The 21,527-nt window shown below is 46.6% G+C and overlaps 1 pseudogene; it reads left to right on the top strand.

Annotated features, from left to right (window-relative positions):
• The first annotated feature begins 398 nt into the window (after nt 1-398).
• Nucleotides 399-21,207, top strand: LOC139240525 (uncharacterized; annotated as a pseudogene).
• The last annotated feature ends 320 nt before the right edge of the window (nt 21,208-21,527 follow it).

Here is a 21,527-nt window from a genome sequence, read left to right as displayed (position 1 = left end):
CTCCCCTCCTCATTGTTTACTACATTTCTGCATTCTGTATCATCTGCAAACTTTGAGATTATGCCTTTAGACATGTCCAGGCCATCAAGCTTGATCAAAAGAAGCCCTGTCATTAATATAGAAACCTGATTGAAAGGGGTTAACTGAAACTGGTTGTTCACTCACTAGAATTAATATCAGTCTCCACGGGGTAACAGAAGCTGTTTGTTCAGTGACTGTACCTAATGTCAGTCTCCACAGAGACGAATTGTATCAGTGCAGGTTTTACTTGTTCTATTAAAAAAGGACTCCTTTCAATGTGTTTTCCCACAGTGTCAGTGAGAGCATCACCTATAGCACTATCAGGGATTTGCGTGCTGCTCCACAGAAAGGGAGGCAGAATCTGAAAAAAAGTGGATAGGAATGTTACAGCAATGGATCGGAATCTGAAAACAGTGGATTGGAATGTTACACCGATGGATAGGAGTTTCATCTTGCTTTTTAACTATCTTGTTGCATATTATGATAGATTGCCATTAGAATTGCGAATCAGTGGCGTACTTAAGAGTATTCAACACCTTTACTATCCGTCCCTTGCTGCTGTTGGTGTTGCTGGTAAGTCTCTGTGACCAACTATTAACTCTGCAACCCTTTGTTAACTGTATTACTGTCCTTGTAATTTACTCTCCCCTCTTTGCTGCTCGTGGTGCCCCTGGTAATTCTCTATAACCGACTAGTAGATCTGTAAACCATGATTAACTGTGTTACAGTGTGTGTCATTTAAATCTTGGAGCACCCAAGTCATTGTCTTCAGTCCTGGTCACAAACTCTGTTATCTATCTACCAACTCAGCCCCCTCACTGGTAAATGTCTGAGGCTGAACAAGACTGTTCGAAACCTGAGCAATCTATTTGAACCTGGGCAGAGTTCCGAACTCATATCAGATGAAAGCAAAACAATGCAGATGCTGGAATCTGAAATACAAACAGAAAATGCTGGAAACCTCAGCTGGTCAGGCAGTATATGTGGAGTGAAGCAGATGTAACATATCAGTTCGTTGACCCTTCGTCAGAAGTGGCAAATGTTCAAAATGAACAAATTGTTAAGGAGCACTGAAAGGAGGAGGGGAGGAAAGAACAAAATGGATGGTACGTAATGGGGTGGAAGACAGGAGAGATGTGAGAGACAAAAGGGATGATGGGCCAACTTGAAATGGTAGTATCGGAATTTAGAAAAAGTTTAGCTGAGATAGAATGCAAAAAGGGAGGATAATTATAAGCTGCCGTGGGAAACAGAGAGAGAGAAAAAATACATCAGAGTAAAATATGGGTAAAGGTTAAGCTCTGAAATTGTTGAACTCGATTTTGAATCCAGAGGGCATAAAAGTTCTTAAAGGAAAGGTGATGTTCCTCGAACTTGCGTTGAGCTTCATTGGAACAGTGCAGGAGTCAGAGAATGGCCATATCAGGGTGGGACTGTAGTTGAGAATTAAATTGACAGGCGAAATGAAGTTTGGGGTCACACTTACAGACTGAAGGGAAGTGTTCCAAAAAGCAGTCACACAATTTGCATTTGGTCTCCCCAATATAGAGGGGACCGTATCGTCAGCAGCAAATATTGTATACTAAATTGAAAGAAGTACATGTAAATCGCTGTTTCACCTGGAAGGAATATTTGGGGCACTGGATAGTAGGAAGGGAAGAGGTAAGACAGCAGGCATTGCATCTCCTGTGCTTGCACGGGAATGTACCATGGGAAGAGGAGATGGTGCTTGACGTGATTGTGGAATGGACCAGGGTGTTGCGGATGGAGCAATCCCTTCGGAATGCTGAGAGTGGGAGGGGAAGATGTGATTGGTGGTGGGTCACGCTGGAGCTAGCAGAAATGGTGGAGGATGATCCCTTGAACATGGAGGCTGGTGGGGTGAAATGTGAGTACAAAGGGAGACCTGTCATGGTTCTAAGAGGGAGGCGAAGATTCCAAGAGGGAGGGGAAAGTGTGTGAGCAGAGTTGCACGAAGTAGAATAGGCATGGTAGAGAGCCATGTTATCCATGGGAATGGGAATCCTTGGTTGAGAAAAAACGAAGACATTTCAGAGGCAATAGTGTGGAAGGTCGCAACGTCAGAGCAGATGCGATGGAGATCGAGCAACTGGGAGAATGGAATGGAGTCCTTACAGGATGTGGGTGAGAGGAAGTGTAGTCCAGGTAACTGTGGGAGTCAGTGGGCTTAAAGTGAATGTTTGTCAATAATCTATCACCAGAAATGGAGACAGAGAAGTCGAGGAATGGAACGGAAGAGTCGGAGGTGGGTCATGTTATGCTGAGGGAAGGGTGGAAATTGGATGCAAAGTGAACAAAATGTTCAAGTTTAGGGCGAGAGCAGGAAAAGGTCATCAATCTATCAGAAAACGCGGTGTGGGAGGGGATCCGAGTTGGACTGGAAAAAAATGTTCCACATCTCCCGTGAATGGAAGGCATAGCAAGGACCCATGCAGGTTCAAGATGACAACAAGTTCAGTCAGGTGGAGGAGGGTGTTGGTGGTGGGGAACTGATTGGGCCGCTGCTTGAGGAAGGAGCAGAGCGCTCTCAGGCCATCCTGGTGGGCGATGGAAGTGTAGAGGGATTGGACGTCCATGGTGAAAAGGAGATGGTTGCTCCCGCAAAACTGGAAACTGTTAAAGCGACAGGGGGCGTCGGAAGAGTCGCAAATGTGGATGAGAAGAGGGTGCAAAGGGGGAAAAAGTAGAGTCGACATAGGAAGCAATCCATTCCATGGGGCAAGAACAGCTGCAACGATGCGTCTACCAGGTCAGTCCTGTTTGTGGATCTCGGGAAAGAGGTAGAAGTGGGCTGAGCGGGTTTGGGGAACTATGTGGTTGCTGGCTGTGGATTAAGGTTTCCAGATGAGATGAGGTCAGTGATGGACTGGGAAATGGTGGCTTGATGATCGGTAGTGGTCATGGTGCAGGAGTAGGTAGGAGGAGGTGTCAGAGATTTGGAGATCAGCCTCTGCAAGATAGAGGTCGGTTCGTCAAACTGCAGCAGCGCCACCCTTGTCATTGATAGTGAGTAAGATAGCTGTCGACTGCAGGACGATATCAATGGACTGGTCAGGTTGGCAAAACAGTGGCACATGGAATTCAATCTGGAGAAGTGAGAGGTAATACATTTGGGGAATGCTAACAAGGCAAGGGAATAGGCAGTCAATGGTAGGATACTGAGAAATGCGGAGGAACAATGGAACCATGTTTTGCATCCCACAGATCCCTGAAGGTACCAGGTCAGGCAGATAAGGTGGTTAAGACGACCTATGGAATGCGTGCCCTTATTAGCCGAGCCAAGGATATAAGAGCAGATAGATTATGCTAGAACTGTAAAAATCATTAGCTAGGCCATCGCTTCAGTACTGCGTACAATTCTTGTCAGAGCATTACAGGAAATATGTGATTGCATTGGTGAGAGTACAGACGAGATTTACAAGGATTATTCCAAGACTAGAAAATTATATCTATGAGCAAATATTGGACAGGCTGGCGCTGTTTTCTTTGGAACAGAGGAGTGTGAAGGGAGTCTTAATTGAGGTGTACACAATGATGAGGGGCCGACGTAGCGTGGATAGGAAGGGCCGATTCCCAGTAACAGCGAGGTCAGTAACCAGTGGCCATATTTTTAAGGTAATTGATAGAAGGATTAGAGGGCTGTTGAACAGAATTTATATCACCAAGTGTGTGGTGTGGGTCTGGAAATCACTGCCTGAAATGATGGTGGAGGCAGATAATCTTATTACATTTAAAACGTACTTGTATAGTCATTTGAAGTGCGGTAACCTGCATGGGTATGAACCAAAACCACTATAAACGTTATTAGGTTGATAACTCTTCGTCGACAGTGGCAGACTTGAAGGGCCGAATGGCCTGTTTCTGTGCTGTAAATTTCTATGATTCTATGAATTCTCACATCCCATGTACCATTCTGCTAACATCCTCTGCACCCACTCTAATCCTTGACATCATTCATAATGTGTCATTCTCAGAATTAGACACAACACTCCAGCTGGGGCCAAGCAAATGATTTCTAAAAGTTTGATGTTCGGTAGTGGATTTGTGTTACACTGTGTCTCTGTTTTAAAGCCAAGAACTCCGTATGCTTTTTTAACAGCTATTGCAACGTGTACTAGCACCTTCAAATATTTCTGTAGGGATTCCCCATGTCTCTCTGATCTTGTACCCACTTTAAACTTTTACCGTTTAGTTTAATTTGCTTCTGCTCATATTTCCTACCAAATGTATCATTTCACACTTTTCTGTGCCAAATTGCATCTGCCTTGTGTCTGCCCAATTCAACAGTCTGTCTGTGACCTCCTGAAATTCAGAATCATTGATTTTATTCTCATTTTATTATTAGATTTATTTGCTTGCAGACTAGGTGTGATGCTGTTAAAGCCGGTATTACTTGCCCATGCATAGTTACCCATGAGAAAATGGCTGGCGTTCATCTAGAGCTGCTGCAGTCCATGTGGTGAAGGTGCTCACACAATGCTGATGCTGAAGGAATTTCACGATTTTGAACCAGTGACGATGAAGGAACGACGCGAGATTTGAAGCATATGGTAGCATAGTGCTTATGATGCTTGACTAGTAATCCAGATACGTGGATGAATGAATCAGAGTAATCACATACTCGGGGGAATTTTAATTAAATTAAGTAAACAAATGAGGGATAAAAAGTAAAATCAGTCATGGTATCCATGAAACTAAAGGATTGTGGTAAAAAAAAAAACGATCTGATTCACTAACGTCCTTTTGGGAAGGAAATGTGCTGTCTTTACCCATTCTGACCAAAATGTGACTCCAGACCATAGCAATGTGCTTGACTCTGAAATGGTCGAGCAAGCCATTCAATTGTATATGGTGGCTCACCACCATCTTCTTGAAAGCAATTAGGGATAGGCAATAAACGCTGGTCTTGCCAGTCATGCCCTCATCCCATGAATGGATTTAAGGAAAAGTCGATGTCTGGGCTGAACTTTATCCCCTCCTGTGTGCCTCATCCCCTTGATGCTAATTGTAAGCATGCAATTGCTGCCTGGGGGCGGGGGGTGAAAAGAATTTATGGTAAAATACTAAACATAAAAAAACTACCGTTTGCATTTTCGGGATGCAAATCCTTCACTGGACATTTGGCAATGAGTTGGGCCTTGAACACGAGGATGAAAAGTTTAAAATCGAGTCATTATCGGACTGGGCACCGTTGTAGGTCACCGAGCAACGGGCGGGGTGGTTGGGTGAGAGAGACTTGGAGTGAGTTAGGACACGGGCAGCAGAGTGTTGGCTGAGACAGAAATGGTTGTAATTACTTTTAGATTTAACTCACATCTCCCCACACCTGGAACAATCTGTCTCGGAGGATAACAAATGACTGTGAATTGGTTTCAAGCCAAGCCTTTGAGAGGCAAAATCTTAGTCCAATTCATCAGCACGCTATGATGTTTGATATCTGCCGAGTCTGCAGACAATGACGGAGACATTTGTCCCGGGCAGTAGAGCTGAACGGGCGGTATCTGATCCGGCGCCCGTTACACTCAGCACCGGATATTTAGTTGTACTGCAGTGAATGACGGATTTGTAGGCATAGGTCTTCAATTATCAACACTATTTTCCAGCAAAGGTTTCTTCCCAACACTGTGAAGCCACTTCTGTGTCACAGAACTAATCTCAGTAATTCTGCACCATCGACACACCCGTCGTCCCAAAATTCATCGTTCTCTTTAAAAAAAAAACATTACTCGAGATAAGGTTCTCATTGTATAACATGCAATGTGCCTCTAAACAGGAGGGCGGACAAACAGCCAGTAATTGTACAACATGCAGTGAGCCCCTAAACAGCAGGGCGGCGTGACACAGAAACACTGTCACTGTCGTTTTAAAGATAAAGGACAAGTCACATTTGATTTTTAAAGAGACAGAACCAGTAATACGGATTTTTACACAAGTCATACAGGCTTTGTATAGGGACAGGACCAGTTTCACAGGATTTTAAACGAGACAGGACCTGTCACACAGGCGTTTTTAAAGACAGGGCTAGTCACACAGGCTTTTTGCCGACACAGTACCAGTCACACAGGCTGTTTAACGAGCCAGGAGCAGTGACATAGGCGCTTTAATGAGACAGGACACATCTTTACAATTATACAGGGCATTTGTGAGACCACACTTGGCAAACATAAAAACATAAGAAATAGGAGCAGGAGTAGGCCATGCTACCCTTAGAGCCTGCTCCGCCAATTAATACAATCATGGCTGATCCGATGATGGAATCAGTTCCACTTCTCTTCCCGATCCCCATAACTCCTTATTCACTTATCGTTTAAGAAATTATATATCTCTGTCTTAACTGTATTGAATGTCCCGGCATCCGCAGCTCTCTGAGGCAGTGATTTCCACAGATTTACAACCCGCTGAGAGACGAAATTCCTCCTCATCTCAGTTTAAATTGGACGGCCCCTTATTCTAAGACCATGTCCGCTAGTTCTAGTATCCCCCAAACATCCTCTCTGCATCCACCTTGTAAAGCCCCCTCATAATCTTATGCATTTCGATAAGATCACCTCTCTTTCTTCTGAATTCTAATGAGTAGAGGCCCAACCTACTCAACCTTTCCTCATAAGTTAACCCCCTCATCTCCGGAATCAACCTAGTGAACCTTCTCTGAACTGCTTCCAAAGCAATTATATCCTTTCATAAATATGGAAACCAAAACTGCACGCAGTATTCCAGGCGTGGCCTCACCAAAACCCTGTGGAACTGTAGCAAGACTTCCCTGCTTTTCTAATTCATCCACTTTGCAATAAAGCCGAGATTTCTTTGGCATTCCTCATCACTTGCTGTAGCTGCATACTAACCTGTGATGTTTCATGCACAAGTAACGCCAGATCCCGCTGTATTGCAGCACTTTGCATTTTTTCTCCATTTAAACACTAACTTTCTCTTTGACATTTTTCTGCTTCAACACTTTCCAACATTATGCTAAATCTGTCAAATGTTTGCCCACTCACTTAGCCTGCCTATGTCCTTTGGCAGATTTTTTGAATCCTGCTCACACATTGCTTTTCCTCCCATCTTTATATCATCAGCATATTTGGATATATTACACTCGGTTCTTTCTTCGAAGCCGTTAATATAGAGTGTAAATAGTTGGGTTCCCATTAGTTGCTGATTGCCAACCCGAGAATTAACCAATTACCCTGACTCTCTGTTTTCTTTTAGTTAGCCAATCCTCTATCCTTGCTACTCTATTACCCGCAACAACGTGAACTTTTAGCTTGTGCAGTAACCTTTTATTTGGCACCTTGTCAAATTCCTTCTCGAAATCCAAATACACTGCACCCACAGATTCCCCGTTATCCACCCAGTTCGTTACATCCTCAAATAATTCCAGCAAATTTGTCAGACATGAGTACCCTTTCATAAATCCATGCGAACTCTGCCTGACCAAATTATGCTTTTACAAATGTCCCGCTACTGCTTGATTAATAATGGATTCCAACATTTTCCCAACCACAGATGTTAGGCTAACTGGTCTATAGTTTCCTGCTTTTTGTCTGCCTCCTTTTTTAAAAAGGGGCGTTACATTTGCAGTTTTCCAATCCTCTGGGACCTCCACAGAATCCAGGAGATTTTTCTAAATTACAACCAATGCATCCACAATCCCGACCACTACTTCTCTGAAGACCCAAGGATGCAAGCAATCAGGTCTAGGGGGTTTATCCGCCTTTATTCGTATTATCTTACTGAGTACCACCTCCTCAGTGATTGTGATTGTGTTAAGTTCCTCCCACCCCATTTGCCCCTTGACTATCCACTGTTGGGAATTTGTTTGTATCCTCTACCGTAAAGACTGATACAAAATATTTGTTAATAGTTTCTGTCTTGTCCATGTTCCCATTACTAATTGCCCAGTCTCATCCTCTAAGGGACCCGGATTACCTTCAGCCACTCTTTTCCTTTTTAGATACCTGTAGAAATTCTTGCTATCTGTTTTTATATTTAGTGCTAGTTTAATTTAGTTATCTATCATCCCTTTCTTCTTCATTTTATTGTCATTCATTGCTGATTTTTGAAAGCTTCCCAATCTTCTGTCCTCTCACTAGTTTTGGCCACTTTGTATGCCTTTGTTTTTAATTGGATACCGTCTTTTATTTCTTTAGTTAAACACGGATGGCTCGCTTTTCTTTTACACCCTTTTCTTCTCACTGGAATATATTTTTCTTGAGAGTTGTGAAATATCTCCTTATATTTATGACACTGTTTATCAACCGTCCTAAACTTTAATCTATTTCCCCAGTCCAATTTAGCCAACTCTGGTGTACTGTGTCCTTTTCTGGTCACCTTACCTAAGTGAAGTGAAGGTTCATTAGATTGGAACCTGGCATGAGGGCATTGCCCAATGTGAAGCGTTTGAGTAGATTAGGCCTATATTTCATAGAGTTTAGAAGAATGAGTGGTAATCTAATTGAAAAATATATAACCCTTAACGGTCTTGACAGGGTTAATGCTGAGCAATCTAAAACACGGGGTCACAGTCTCAGAAGAATGGCTCGGTCATTTAGGAATAAAATAAGGAGATATCTTTTCACTCAAATGGTTGTGAATCTTTGGAATTTTCTATCCCAGGGGCATATGGATGCTGACTTTTTGAGTACATTCCTGACAGAGTTCGATGCATTTTTGGAACTAGGGGAATTACGGGATATGAGGATAGTGCCAGAAAGTGGAGTTGAGTTAGAAGATCAGCCATGATCTTGTTGAATGGCAGAGCAGGCAGAATGTGACAAATGGGCTAGGGGCAGCACGGCCTGACTGCACTGCAATTTGTGTGCGGACTAGGTCCATGCAGCAGAGCAGGTTTCCAGTCGGCCTGGTTAACCCTTGCCACTGGTTAAAGGCCTAGCTCTGTCAAGCCCGTGTGATGGCTGATGTGCCACGGTCATCACACGTTAAAACATCCACGCACAGGCATCTTCCAACCCTGGAGTTCAGGACTGGAACATCGGGTGCTGCATTGAAACATCTCTGAATTTATCCTTCTGCTGTGGAAGCAAGTCATCCTCGTTCTAGGGACGACCTATGATGATGAGTCCAGATCGTATTTCTTATCTTCTTATGCCGCACAGGCTATAAAAGCGAAAGGACAAGTCTCACATGCTTTTGAAAGAGACAGGAAAAGTCATACATGCTTTCTACGGAGAATATACTCTAAAAAGACGGGCTTGAAATTCGTCTCCTGATTCTGATCGCCTTTTTTAAATCTCCTCCCAATCTTCTCTGTGCCAAGGAGAACAACCTCAGCTTCTCCAGTCTACCCATGAAACTCAATTCCCTCTGAGGTGGCCGCACAGAACAGATACTTTTGGATCGGTAATTCAGAGCGTAAATTCTAGGCCCTCATATAGTTCTTACAGATGCTCTGTTGGCTCCTGCTGCACTTCAAAATACACAATCCCTGCAGATTTTAACTGAAGTACTGAGGATAAGAAAGTACTTTCATATTTTCCCGTCTAATATTCTCTGAACACGTGAACACCAACAGGTGAAAAAGTGCACGGATAAATCTTCCATTTGACTCCAGATACTTTACAAAATCATTTGGCGGCTCTTTGCCTGTGAGATAAGACATCTGATTTTGATGTGAATAAATGCATTTAGTGGGGCATTACCTGCTCAACGATATCTACTTATTACAATACATGTCTATTCTTTGCAATGTAATTTGGAAAATCTTCCCTTCAGTCAGGTACAATTTGTGTATTTCAACAAAAATGCCGAAAGCTCAACCTTCAACACCTTCTTACAACTAGTTATATTTATAACTGCAGTGCGCTAGCATTTATTATCTTAGCATTGTCAAATTACATCCATATATTTTAAATACAATTGTCTGTAATTATTGCACGCCAAGTTTGCAGTTTTTGTATTTTGCTGTTGCATTCAGTTTCTGTTCTAAGTATAATGAATATTCTAACCAGGAGCAGGCATCCCAACTGGATTTCCCCCTCCCTAACACAGTGGGACAGAAGCGAACTGCACCGCTCGACTGGTCCCGGGACATCAAGGCTTCGTGGGAGATGCTGGTCCTTTGCGTTCCTGGGACCTCGGCCGGTGTTTTTGCCTGCTGGGCTAAAGGTAGATCTATCATATAATCTCTAACTGATCAAACATCTGTTAATTTCATGAAACGTTTATCGCTATTTCCTTTATTGATGCCACAATGTATTCCACCATTATCTTAAATAAACCCTGTATTCCGCTCCACGGGTAATATACTTGACGATATCAATGAATAATGGTAATGCATTACAGACTTCACCCCAAATCTAATTAAACTGTTGCTCTTGCTCCCAGCCTGATATATAATTATCCTGCTTTTTTCCCCTCCCTCACAGTGAACTTAGTGACGATTGTGATCCTGTCTCGGGGAAAGTGCGGTCTCTCCAAATATGTAACTCGCTACCTGGTGGCCATGGCAGCGGCCGATCTACTGGTTGTTATCCTCGATCTGATATTAAGGCACATTCCGGTTGTTTATTGGCGGCAGTTTCAATTTGTGCGGTCCCTCCCCGTGTGTAATATCCACGCCGTCCTGCTGTATGCAGTCACAGACTGTTCTGTCTGGTTCACCGTCACTTTCACCTTTGATCGATTTGTGGCCATTTGTTGTCAGAAGCTGAAAACTAAGTATTGCACCGAGAAAACAGCGGCTGTGATTCTGGGAACAGTGACTGTACTGAGCGGTTTAAAGAACATTTTCTGGTATTTTATTCTGAACCGTTGGTATTTGCTTATGAACGTCCCCTGGTTTTGTGTTGTATCAGCGGCTGATCTGTATTCACCGGTCTGGACAGCAATCGAGTTTCGACATAATATCCTAACCCCGGGTGTCCCGTTTGTTCTGATTCTGCTGCTCAATGCTCTCACCGTCAGACACATTTTAGTGGCCAGCAGATCCCGCAGGAGACTCCGGGGTCCCAGCAGTGGGGAGAGGCCCAGGGATCCAGAGATGGCGAGCCGCAAAAAATCGATAATTTCACTGTTTGTTATCTCTGGAAATTTCATCCTGTTATGGGCGGTATTTATGTTGTATTCTATATATTACCGGATGTGGTGGTTCGGGTATAAGTCTGTCAATATACCTGATTATGTAAGTGCACTTGGATTCATGCTGCAGATGCTGAGTTGCTGCACAAACACTGGTATTTATGCCGTGACCCAGGCAAAGTTCAGAGTGCAGCTCAAGAATTTGGCAAAATATCCCTTTACTGTGCTTGTGAAATTCATTAAACGATGAGAAGAAGCAGAGATTTTGGAGCCTCAGACTCCATGTGGCGTGATATTGTTAGCGAGCTGCTCTCCCACGCCCGTCCACTGGGCGAGTGATCCGGGTGAATAATGACAATCGCACACACTACACTTGGATTCCTGTGAGGGGCCAGTGATTTGGGTGAATATTAACTCACTCACACACTGTCTACACTGTGCTCACTGTGTGAGGCCTGTGATCAGGGTGAATATTAACAGACTCACTCACACACTGTCTACACTGGGCTCCCTGTGATGAGGCCTAAGATCAGGGTGAATATTAACACACTCACTCACACACGATCTACACTGCACTCCCTCTGTGAGGCCTGTGATCCCTGTGAATATTAACACACTCACTCACACACTGTCTAAACTGGGGTCCCTGTGTGAGGCCTGAGATCAGGGTGAATATTAACACACTCAATCACACACTGTCTATACTGGGCCCCCTGTGATGAGGCCTGAGATCAGGGTGAATATTAACACACTCACTCACACACTATCGACATTGCACTCCCTCTGTGAGGCCTGTGATCCCAGTGACTATTAACACATTCACTCACAGACTGTCTAAACTGGGGTCCCTGTGTGAGGCCTGTGATCAGGGTGAATATTAACACACTCACTCACACACTGTCCACACCGTGCTCCTTTTGTGAGGCCTGTGATCATGGTGAATATTTACACACTCACTCACACACAGTCTACACTGGGCTCCGTGTGTGATGCCTGTGATCTGGATGAATGTTTTGCACATTCACTCACACACTGTCTGCACTGGGCTCCCTGTGTGAGGCCTGTGATCAGAGTGAATATTAACACACTCACTACACACTGTCTACACTGGGCTCCCTGTGTGAGGCCTGTGATCAGAGTGAATATTAACACACTCACTCACACACTGTCAACACTACGTTCGCTGTGTGGGGCCAGTGATCAGGGTGAATATTCATATCATCAGTCACACATTGTCTACACTACATTTGCTGTGTGGGGCCAGTGATCAGGGTGAATATTAATATGCTCACTCACACACTGTCGACACTGGACTCACTTAGAGTGGCCAGTGATCCGAGTGAATAACAAAATGCTCACTCACACACTGTCTATTGGGCTCGCTTTGAGCAGCCAGTGATACGGGTGAATATTAATAGACTTACTCGGACACTCTTTACACTGGACTCCCGGTGGGGGGCCTGTAATGCGGATGAATATTAACACACTCCTTCTCACACCCTCTACACCAGCTTCCTTCGAGGGTTCGGTAATCAGTGTGAATATTAACACGCTCACCCACACAGTTTTTCCACTGGGCTCACATGAGGGGCCAGTGATCCGGGTGAATTTTAATAAGCTCAGTCAAACAGCGTCTACACTAGGCGCCCTATTACTGACCAGTGATCCAGGTGAATATTAACAGGCTCACTGATACATTGTGTACACTGGGCTCACTGTGAGGCACCAGTGATCCAGCTAATATTAACTCGCTCACTCCCACAATCTACACTGGGCTCCCTGTGACGGGCCAGTGCTCCTGGTGAATATTAACACGCTAACTCACATATTGTGTATACTGGTCTCCCAGTGAATACCGCTGATCCAGCTAATATTAACACGCTCACTCACACTTTCTCCTATGGGCTCCCTGTGACAGGCCAAGTGCTCCTGCTGTATTTCAATTAACTCACTCACACAATGTTTACACTGGGCTCCATGTGAGGGGCCAGTGATCGAGGTGAATACTAAGAGGCCCGCATAAAAAAGGTTTACATTTGGCACGCTGTGAGGGGGCAGTGATAAGGGTGAATGACAACACGCTCACTCACACATTGTGTATACTGGGCTCACTGTGAGGGGCCAGTGATCAGAGTCAATATTAACACATTCGCTCACACACTTTCTACACTGTGCTGCCTGTGAGGCATAGACAGTGGTGTGCAGCACTGAGGGACCCAATGGGGGCCTCGCCCTCCAAAAGCTCGGTATAGTGCCCAAAAGGCACCGAGGTGGGGCGGGGGGTGGGGGGGGAGATTTTGCCAATCGCACGCTTCACCTGGAATCTGGGCATTCTCTCCCCGACAGTGGTCCTTGTCCACAAGCCTGCTCCCTACTCTACTTCCCACCTTGTCGCGATTAACGTGTTACAGTAACTGACCAGAGAGTCCTCTCCCCCTCCTCTCCCCCTCCTCGCCCCCTCCTCGCCCCCTCCTCGCCCCCTCTCGCCCCCTCTTCCCCACGACTGGTAAAGTCTCTGCGCTCTGCACCTTGTTGCCAGCGCCATGTCCACGCCCAATGGTAAATCGGCTTCAAGTGCTGCCGGGGAGTGTGTGCTGTGCTTGCTTCGCCTGCACTGAATCTCCCAACAGGAAGCCTGTTCCTGGGGCCTGTGTGTTGCTGGGCTGCCATGCCATTCTATCTCTCGTTGTGCGCCACTCCTGTTAACGGGCACTCCCTCTCTCTCTCTCTCTCTCTTTACTTTTGCGTTTGTCTGTTTGTACCTGACGAGGCTGGGTGTCATTGCAAGTCCAGCTAGCCTGCACGGTTTTGCAAAGTTTTCTACCATTTGTCAAGTCTGCCTTTTCAGCCTGATTCTAACATTCGGACTCCCGCGGACAGCTTTTCTTTCGTGGGAATATGGGGAGGATGGATGAACTCTGACTTACAGATTAACGTGCAGATTAGAACGGGGTATTGCAGTTTGCACAGCCGTTCGTGAGGACTCACTCCTCCCCAGCTGAGTTTGCGTTTGAGCGGAAGGTCAGGCAGTAGCAACTGGCAACTCAGAAATACGGCAGGAAAGATCAGCTGGCCTGTCGAGCTTTTTATTCGTACAACTCCGGAGATCTTCCGCCCGCACGAGAGCCTTGCACCTTTATCGAGGTACTCTTTCCCCTGGTTGATGCCAGTTTCAGAGATGGAAGGAAAATCGTGGACCAAAGCAGTAACTTCGTTGCGAGTGACAAACCAATTTTATGTCTGGGCCCCCTCCCGCCCACTTTGGTGGACGTAAAAGATCCCATTTCGAAGAGCAAGGGGGTTGGGAGGTGTGCTGGGGCCAATATTTACCCCCTAATCAACAGCACTAAAACAGATGCTCTGGGTCATCACCATGTTGCCGTTTGTGGGAGCTTGCTGTGCGTAATTTGGCTGCCGTGTTTCCAACAGTGAGCACATTTTTTTTTAAATCACTTCATTGGCTGTAAAGTGCTTTGGGATCTCCTGAGGAGGAGAGAGGAGCTATAGAAATGCAAGCCCTTTAAGTGCCAGTTCTGGTTGCATTGCCCTTTCACCTCGAGAAATCTAGCTGACGGCTTAGAGTGACGGACAGCGGCTAGGTGGAGAAGCGAGAGAGCAGTAGGTCGGGAGGCAGAGATCTGGCTAACGCCAGGTTTTGAGTTTTAATCGCCTGTCGTGGGCTGGGAGGGGAGGCGACGATGAGCCTGTATTTTAACGCAGAGAGTTGGGAGAGTGTGTGCAGCGAGGGTGGGGAAAGCTCCAGAAATCGCAGAAGGTGTTACTGCTAAAGTTGTTCCAAGTCTGTTTTAGAGGTGAGAAGGTTGGGGCGCCCCTAGGATTTGGTGTAGCTTGCCTGGGAGTGATGGTCGCTCCCGGCTCAACTGAGATCAAGCCGACACTCTTAGTAAAACTACGCTGCTCTCCCAGTACAGGTCATTTAAAAAAAAACCTTCCCCTCCATGTTTGGTAATTCATTCCATTAGTTTTGCTTTTTCTCTTTTCTAAAAGTCCGAGTCGAACCCGGCCGAACGAGCCTCACGAAGGGGCCAGTCCCCCATGAACGTGGATCAACCATCGCCCACTGCCCAGGAGTCGCTGTCATTGGATACGTGTGAAGAGACTGGTGGGTAACGCGCCAAGTATTCACCACTGGGGGAGCCCCACCAACCCAACCCCCAAAAACCACCCTGCAACAGCCAGTGGCCGATGTGATCGGGAACTCCCCTTGGAGCTGAGGCTTTGCTTCCCTGCCGTCGGGTCGGTCCGGGTTGCTCCCCAGGATTCCCCCTTGTACCAGTTGTCTACAGAAGTGAAAACTGTCGCAATCGTGTGGGTTTGAGATTGACGTGTTCCATTGCAGGCAGGCACAGCAAGTAATCAAGAATGGGATGTTTAGCCTTTATTGCAAGGGGGTGCAGTATAAAAGCCGAGAAGTCCTGCTGCAACTGTACAGGGTATTGATGAGGCCACACCTGGAGTACTGTGTACAATTTTGGTCTCTGTTTTTAAGTAAGGATATACTTGCATTGGAGGCTGTTGAGAGAAGGTTCACTCGGTTGATTCCTGAGATGAGGGGGTTGCCTTATGAAGAAGGTTTGGGCTATACTTATTGGAGTTTAGAAGAATGAGAGGTGATCTTATTGAAACGTATAAGATTCTGAGGGGGCTGGACAGGGTAGATACAGAGAGGATGTTTCCCCTCGTGGGGGAATCTAGAACTAGGGGGCACATAGTCTCAGAATAAGGGGGCGCCCATTTAAGATGGAGATGAGGAGGAATTTCTTCTGGTGAATCTGTGGAATTCTCTGCCCCATAGAGCTGTGGAGGCTGGGTCATTGAATATATTTAAGGTGGAGAGAGACAGATTTTTGAGCGATAAGGGAGTGAAGGGGCGGACGAGGAAGTGGAGCTGAGTCCATGATCGGATCAGCCATGACCTTATTGAATGGCGGAGCAGGCTCTAGGGGCCGAATGGCCGACTGCTGCTCCTATTTCTTGTGTATGAGGGGGGAGAAAGAGCGAGGAGATCACAAGAATTGTGCAATGTACCCTTCTTGCTTAACACACAATGATGTAGCACAGGAGGTGGCCATTCGGTCCATCGTGCCTGTGCCAGCTCTTTGAAAGAGCTATCCAATTAGTCCCACTCCCCATTGCCCTGCAAATGTCAAGAACATGACAGAAACCAACTTAAGGTTCCACTGCTGACAATATTCGAAGTGCATTTGCTTTTGAGATTTTGAATGCAACCAAATTCCTTAATTTTTTTATTACAAAAATAATTTTCTCTGGTAATTTATGCTCTCTCCCCCACACCCCCACCCCACCCCACCCCCCAATCCTTCAAGCCAACATCTAATTTTTGTCCATCTGCCAGTATTCAAGGGGGTCAGACAAGACTGGTGAGTCAGGGAGAGAGACGGAGAGAGAGAGCGAGCAACGGAGGGAGAAGGAAGAAAAGAAGTGAGGGCAAAAGACGAGAAAGCAAATCGTCCCTTTGTCTAGCGGCGTTGGGCGGACACTGCGTGTATCCAAGAGTGACTCTTCGCTGGCATTTATCGGTGTTGGCCACGGTTGAGTCGGACGGTGCGTGTATCCAAGAGTGACTCTTCGCTGGTATTTATCGGTGTTGGCCACGGTTGGGTCGGACACTGCGTGTATCCGAGAGTGACTCTTCGCTGGTATTTATTGGTGTTGGCCACGGTTGGGTCGGACACTGCGTGTATCCGAGAGCGACTCTTCGCTGCCTTCCGATGCGATGACTCCCGCACTTTTGTCTTGCACGACTCAAAACGGCTCTTCTTTGTATTTTTTTTTTCTTTCCTGGTGGGGCAGGTTCTGGAGGAAGCCAGGTGAGCGAGCAGGAGAAGGAAGAGGAGAAGCTGCCGGAGTTGCCGCTGCTGAGCGAGCAGCTGAGCCTGGACGAGCTGTGGGACATGCTGGGCGAGTGCCTGAAGGAGCTGGAGGAGTCTCACGGCCAGCATGCAGTACTGGGTGAGTGGGAGGGGCTCGGTACTCGACCGGGAGGGGTGAGCGGGAGGGGCTCTTTACTCGACTGGAGGTGAGAGTGGGAGGGGCTCGATACTCGACTGGGAGCGGCAGCAAATCAGAATTTCACATCATTAAAGTAATGAATCATCGAAATTTACAGCACGGAAGGAGGCCACTCGGCCCATCGTGTCCCCGTTGTGCCGGCCGACCAAGAGCCATCCCGGCCTAATCCCATTTTCCAGCTCTTGGTCCATAGCTCTGTAGGTTACGGCACTTCGAGTGCATGTCCAAATGTGGTGAGGGTTTCTGCCTCTACCGCCCTTTCAGGCAGCGAGTTCCACCCCAGAACCCCACCACCCTCTGTGTGAAGATAGTTCCCCTCAAATCCCCTCGAAACCTCCCCCCCCAATTACTTTAAATCTTTGCCCCCTGGTTGTTGACCCCTCTGCTAAGGGAAACAGGTCCGTCCTATCCACTCTATCCAGGCCCCACACACCTCAATAAGGTCTGCCCTCAACCTCCTCTGCTCCAAAGAAAACAACCCCAGCCTCTCCAATCTTTCCTCATCGCTAAAATTCCCCAGTCCTGATAAAATCCTGGTAAATCTCCTCTGTACCCTCTATAGTGCAACATCCTGGTACATCTCTGTAAGTGCAACATCCTGGTAAATCTCCTCTGTAACCTCTCTCGTGCAACATCCTGGTAAATCTCCTCTGTACCCTCCGCAGTGCAACATCCTGGTAAATCTCCTCTGTACCCTCTCGAGTGCAACATCCTGGTAAATCTCCTCTGTACCCTCTCGAGTGCAACATCCTCGTAAATTTCCTCTGTACCCTCTCTAGTGCAACATCCTGGTACATCTCCTCTGTACCCTCCCCAGTGTAACATCCCGGTAAATCTCCTCTGTACCCTCTCTCGTGCAACATCCTGGTAAATCTCCTCTGTATCCTCCCCAGTGCAACATCCTGGTAAATCTCCTCTGCACCCTCTCGAGTGCAACATCCTGGTAAATCTCCTCTGTACCCTCTCCAGTGCAATCACATCCTTCCTGTAATGTGACCAGAACTGTACGCAGTACTCCAGCTGTGGTCTAACTGATGTTTTATACAGTTCAAGCATAACCTCCCTGCTCTTATATTCTATGCCTGAGCTAATAAAGGCAAGCATTCCATATACCATCTTAACCACCTTAACCACCTGGCCTGCTACCTTCAGGGATCTGTGGATCTGTACTCCAAGGTCCCTCTGTTCCTCTCCACTTCAGTGTCCTACCATTTAATGTGTATTCCCTTGCCTTGTTAGCCCTCCCCGAATGCATCACCTCACACATCTCCGAATTGAATTCCATTTGCCACTGTTCTGCCCACCTGACCAGTTCATTGATATCTTCCTGCAGTCCGCAGCTTTCTTCTTCATTATCAACCACAGCTGATTTTAGTAAAATCTGCAAACTTCTAAATCATGCCCCCTATACTGAAGTCTACATCATTCATGTATACAACTAATTTAAGCAGGAACTTCAGTTCTACACGTTTGCACGGTCCGTGTTGTGACTCTCTCTTTCTCTCTCTCTCTCTCTTCTCTCTCCGCAGTGTTGCAGCCTGCAGTTGAGGCCTTTTTCCTCGTCCACGCGACGGAGTGCGAGAGCAAGCCGCCCGTGCGAGACACGCGGGAGAGCCAGCTGGCCCACATCAAGGACGAGGCGCCGCCCCTCTCGCCGGCCCCCGTCACCCCTGCCACGCCTTCTTCCTTGGACCCCTTCTTCTCCCGCGAGCCCTCGTCCATGCACATCTCCTCCAACCTGCCTCCGGATACGCAGAATTTCCTGTGCTTGACAGGTAGGTGAAACGGCCGGGTGACCAGCGTCCTTCGAACGTCAGCTTTACTCTGTATCTAACCCCCTGTACCTGCCCTGGGAGTGTTTGATGGGACAGTGTAGAGGGAGCTTTACTCAGGATCCAACCCCCTGTACCTGCCCTGGGAGTGTTTGATGGGACAGTGTAGAGGGAGCTTTAGCTGTATCTGACCCCGTGTTATACCTGCCCTGGGAGTGTTTGATGGGACAGTGTAGAGAGAGCTTTACTCTTTACAAGGACTTTGGTTCGGTAATCACTAAGGAGGACACAAACAACCATCCGGATATAAAAGGGGTCAGAGGTTCTAGCAAGGAGGAGGAACTGACGGAAATCCTTATGAGTCGGGAAATTGTGTTGGGGAAATTGATGGGATCAAAGGCCGATAAATCCCCAGAGCCTGATGGACTGCATCCCAGAGTACTTAAGGAGGTGGCCTTAGAAATAGCGGATGCATTGACAATCATTTTCCAACATTCCATAGACTCTGGATCCGTTCCTATGGAGTGGATGGTAGCCAATGTAACCCTACTTTTTAAAAAAAGGAGGGAGAGAAAACACGGATTTATAGACTGGTCAGCCTGACATCGGTAGTGGGTAAAATGATGGAATCAATTATTAAGGATATCATAGCAGCGCATTTGGAAAGAGGTGGCATGATACGTCCAAGTCAGCATGGTTTTTTGAAAGGGAAATCATGCTTGGCAAATCTTCTGGAATTTTTTGAGGATGTTTCCAGTAGAGTGGACAAGGGAGAACCAGTTGATATGATGAATTTGGACTTTCAGAAGGCCTATCGGCAAGGTCCCACACAAGAGATCAATGTGCAAAGTTAAAGCACATGGGATTGGGTGTCGTGTGCTGACGTGGATTGAGAACTGGTTGTCAGACAGGAAGCAAAGAGTAGGAGTAAATGGGTACTTTTCAGAATGGCAGGCAGTGACTAGTGGCATACCGCAAGGTTCTGTGCTGGGGCCGTAGCTGTTTACATTGTACATTAAGGATTTGGACGAGGGGATTAAATGTAGTATCTCCAAATTTGCGGATGACACTAAGTTGGGTGGCAGTGTGAGCTGCGAGGAGGATGCTATGAGGCTGCAGAGTGACTTGGATATGTTAGGTGAGTGGGCAAATGCATGGCAGATGAAGTATAATGTGGATAAATGTGAGGTTATCCACTTTGGTAGTAAATACAGAGAGACAGACTATTATCTGAATGGTGACAGATTAGGAAAAGGGGAGGTGCAACGAGACCTGGGTGTCATTGTACATCAGTCATTGAAGGTTGGCATGCAGGTATAGCAGGCGGTTAAGAAAGCAAATGGCATGTTGCCCTTCATAGCGAGGGGATTTGAGTACAGGGGCAGGGAGGTGTTACTGCAGTTGTACAGGGCCTTGGTGAGGCCACACCTGGCGGATTATGTACAGCTTTGTTTTCCTAACTTGAGGAAGGACATTCTTGCTATTGAGGGAGTGCAGAAAAGGTTCACCAGACTGATTCCTGGGATGGCGGGACTGACATATCAAGAAAGACTGGATCAACTGGCCTTGTATTCACTGGAGTTCAGAAGAATGAGAGGAGACCTCATCGAAACATTTAAAATTCTGACGGGTTTAGACAGGTTAGATGCAGGAAGAATGTTTCCAATGTTGGGGAAGTCCAGAACCAGGGGTCACAGTCTAAGGATAAGGGGTAAGCCATTTAGGACCGAGATGAGGAGAAACGTCTTCACCCAGAGAGTGGTGAACCTGTGGAATGCACTACCACAGAAAATTGTTGAGGCCAAATCAGTAAATATATTCAAAAAGGAGTTAGATGTAGTCCTTACTACTAGCAGGATCAAGGGGTATGGCGAGAAAGCAGGAATGGTGTACTGAAGTTGCATGTTCAGCCATGAACGCATTGAATGGCGGTACAGGCAAGAAGGGCTGAATGTCCTGCTCCTGTACCTATTTTCTATGTTTCTATGTATCTAACCCCGTGCTGTACCTGCCCTGGGAGTGTTTGATGGGACAGGGTAAAAGGAGCTTTACTCTGTATCTAACCCCGTGCTGTACGTGGTGTTTAATTTGTCCCCCCGACTTTAAAAGTCCCCGGATTCAGATTGTAAATGTAGATGCAAACCGGTTTGACTGTCTGAACGTCGGTGGTTGCCGTTTTTCAGAAACCCATCGAACCGTGCTGAACCAGATTCTGCGGCAGTCCACCACACAGTTGGCCGACGGCCCCTTCGCGGTCCTTGTGGACTACATTCGGATCCACGATTTCGACGTCAAGCGCAAGTAGCTCCATGTGAAAGCGGAGCCTGAATTGTAAACGCCGGTCGGACCCTGGTGATGGAGAGATTTGTCCGCGCATTTCCCTCCTTTCCTCCCGCCCCCAAAACCTGTGCTCAGCCGGACTGTCCCTGTCCACAGGGCGGTGCGTTTAGGCAACCTGCTCAGAGACCCTGTTCCAATGGTGCCCAGTAAACCATTAATACATTCCCTGGCTGTGGGCAAGTCCGGCATTTATTGCCCATCTGCAGATGTCCTTGAAAGAAAGAAAGAAAGACGTTTCCGCTGCCCTCCTTTGTCTCATTTACCATGAAGGAGCTCCGCATAAAG

Source organism: Pristiophorus japonicus, chromosome 32 (assembly GCF_044704955.1).
Source record: "Pristiophorus japonicus isolate sPriJap1 chromosome 32, sPriJap1.hap1, whole genome shotgun sequence".
Lineage (NCBI taxonomy): Eukaryota > Metazoa > Chordata > Chondrichthyes > Pristiophoridae > Pristiophorus > Pristiophorus japonicus.
Note: the sequence above shows the minus strand (reverse complement) of the source record. Positions and strands in the feature narration are given on the sequence as shown.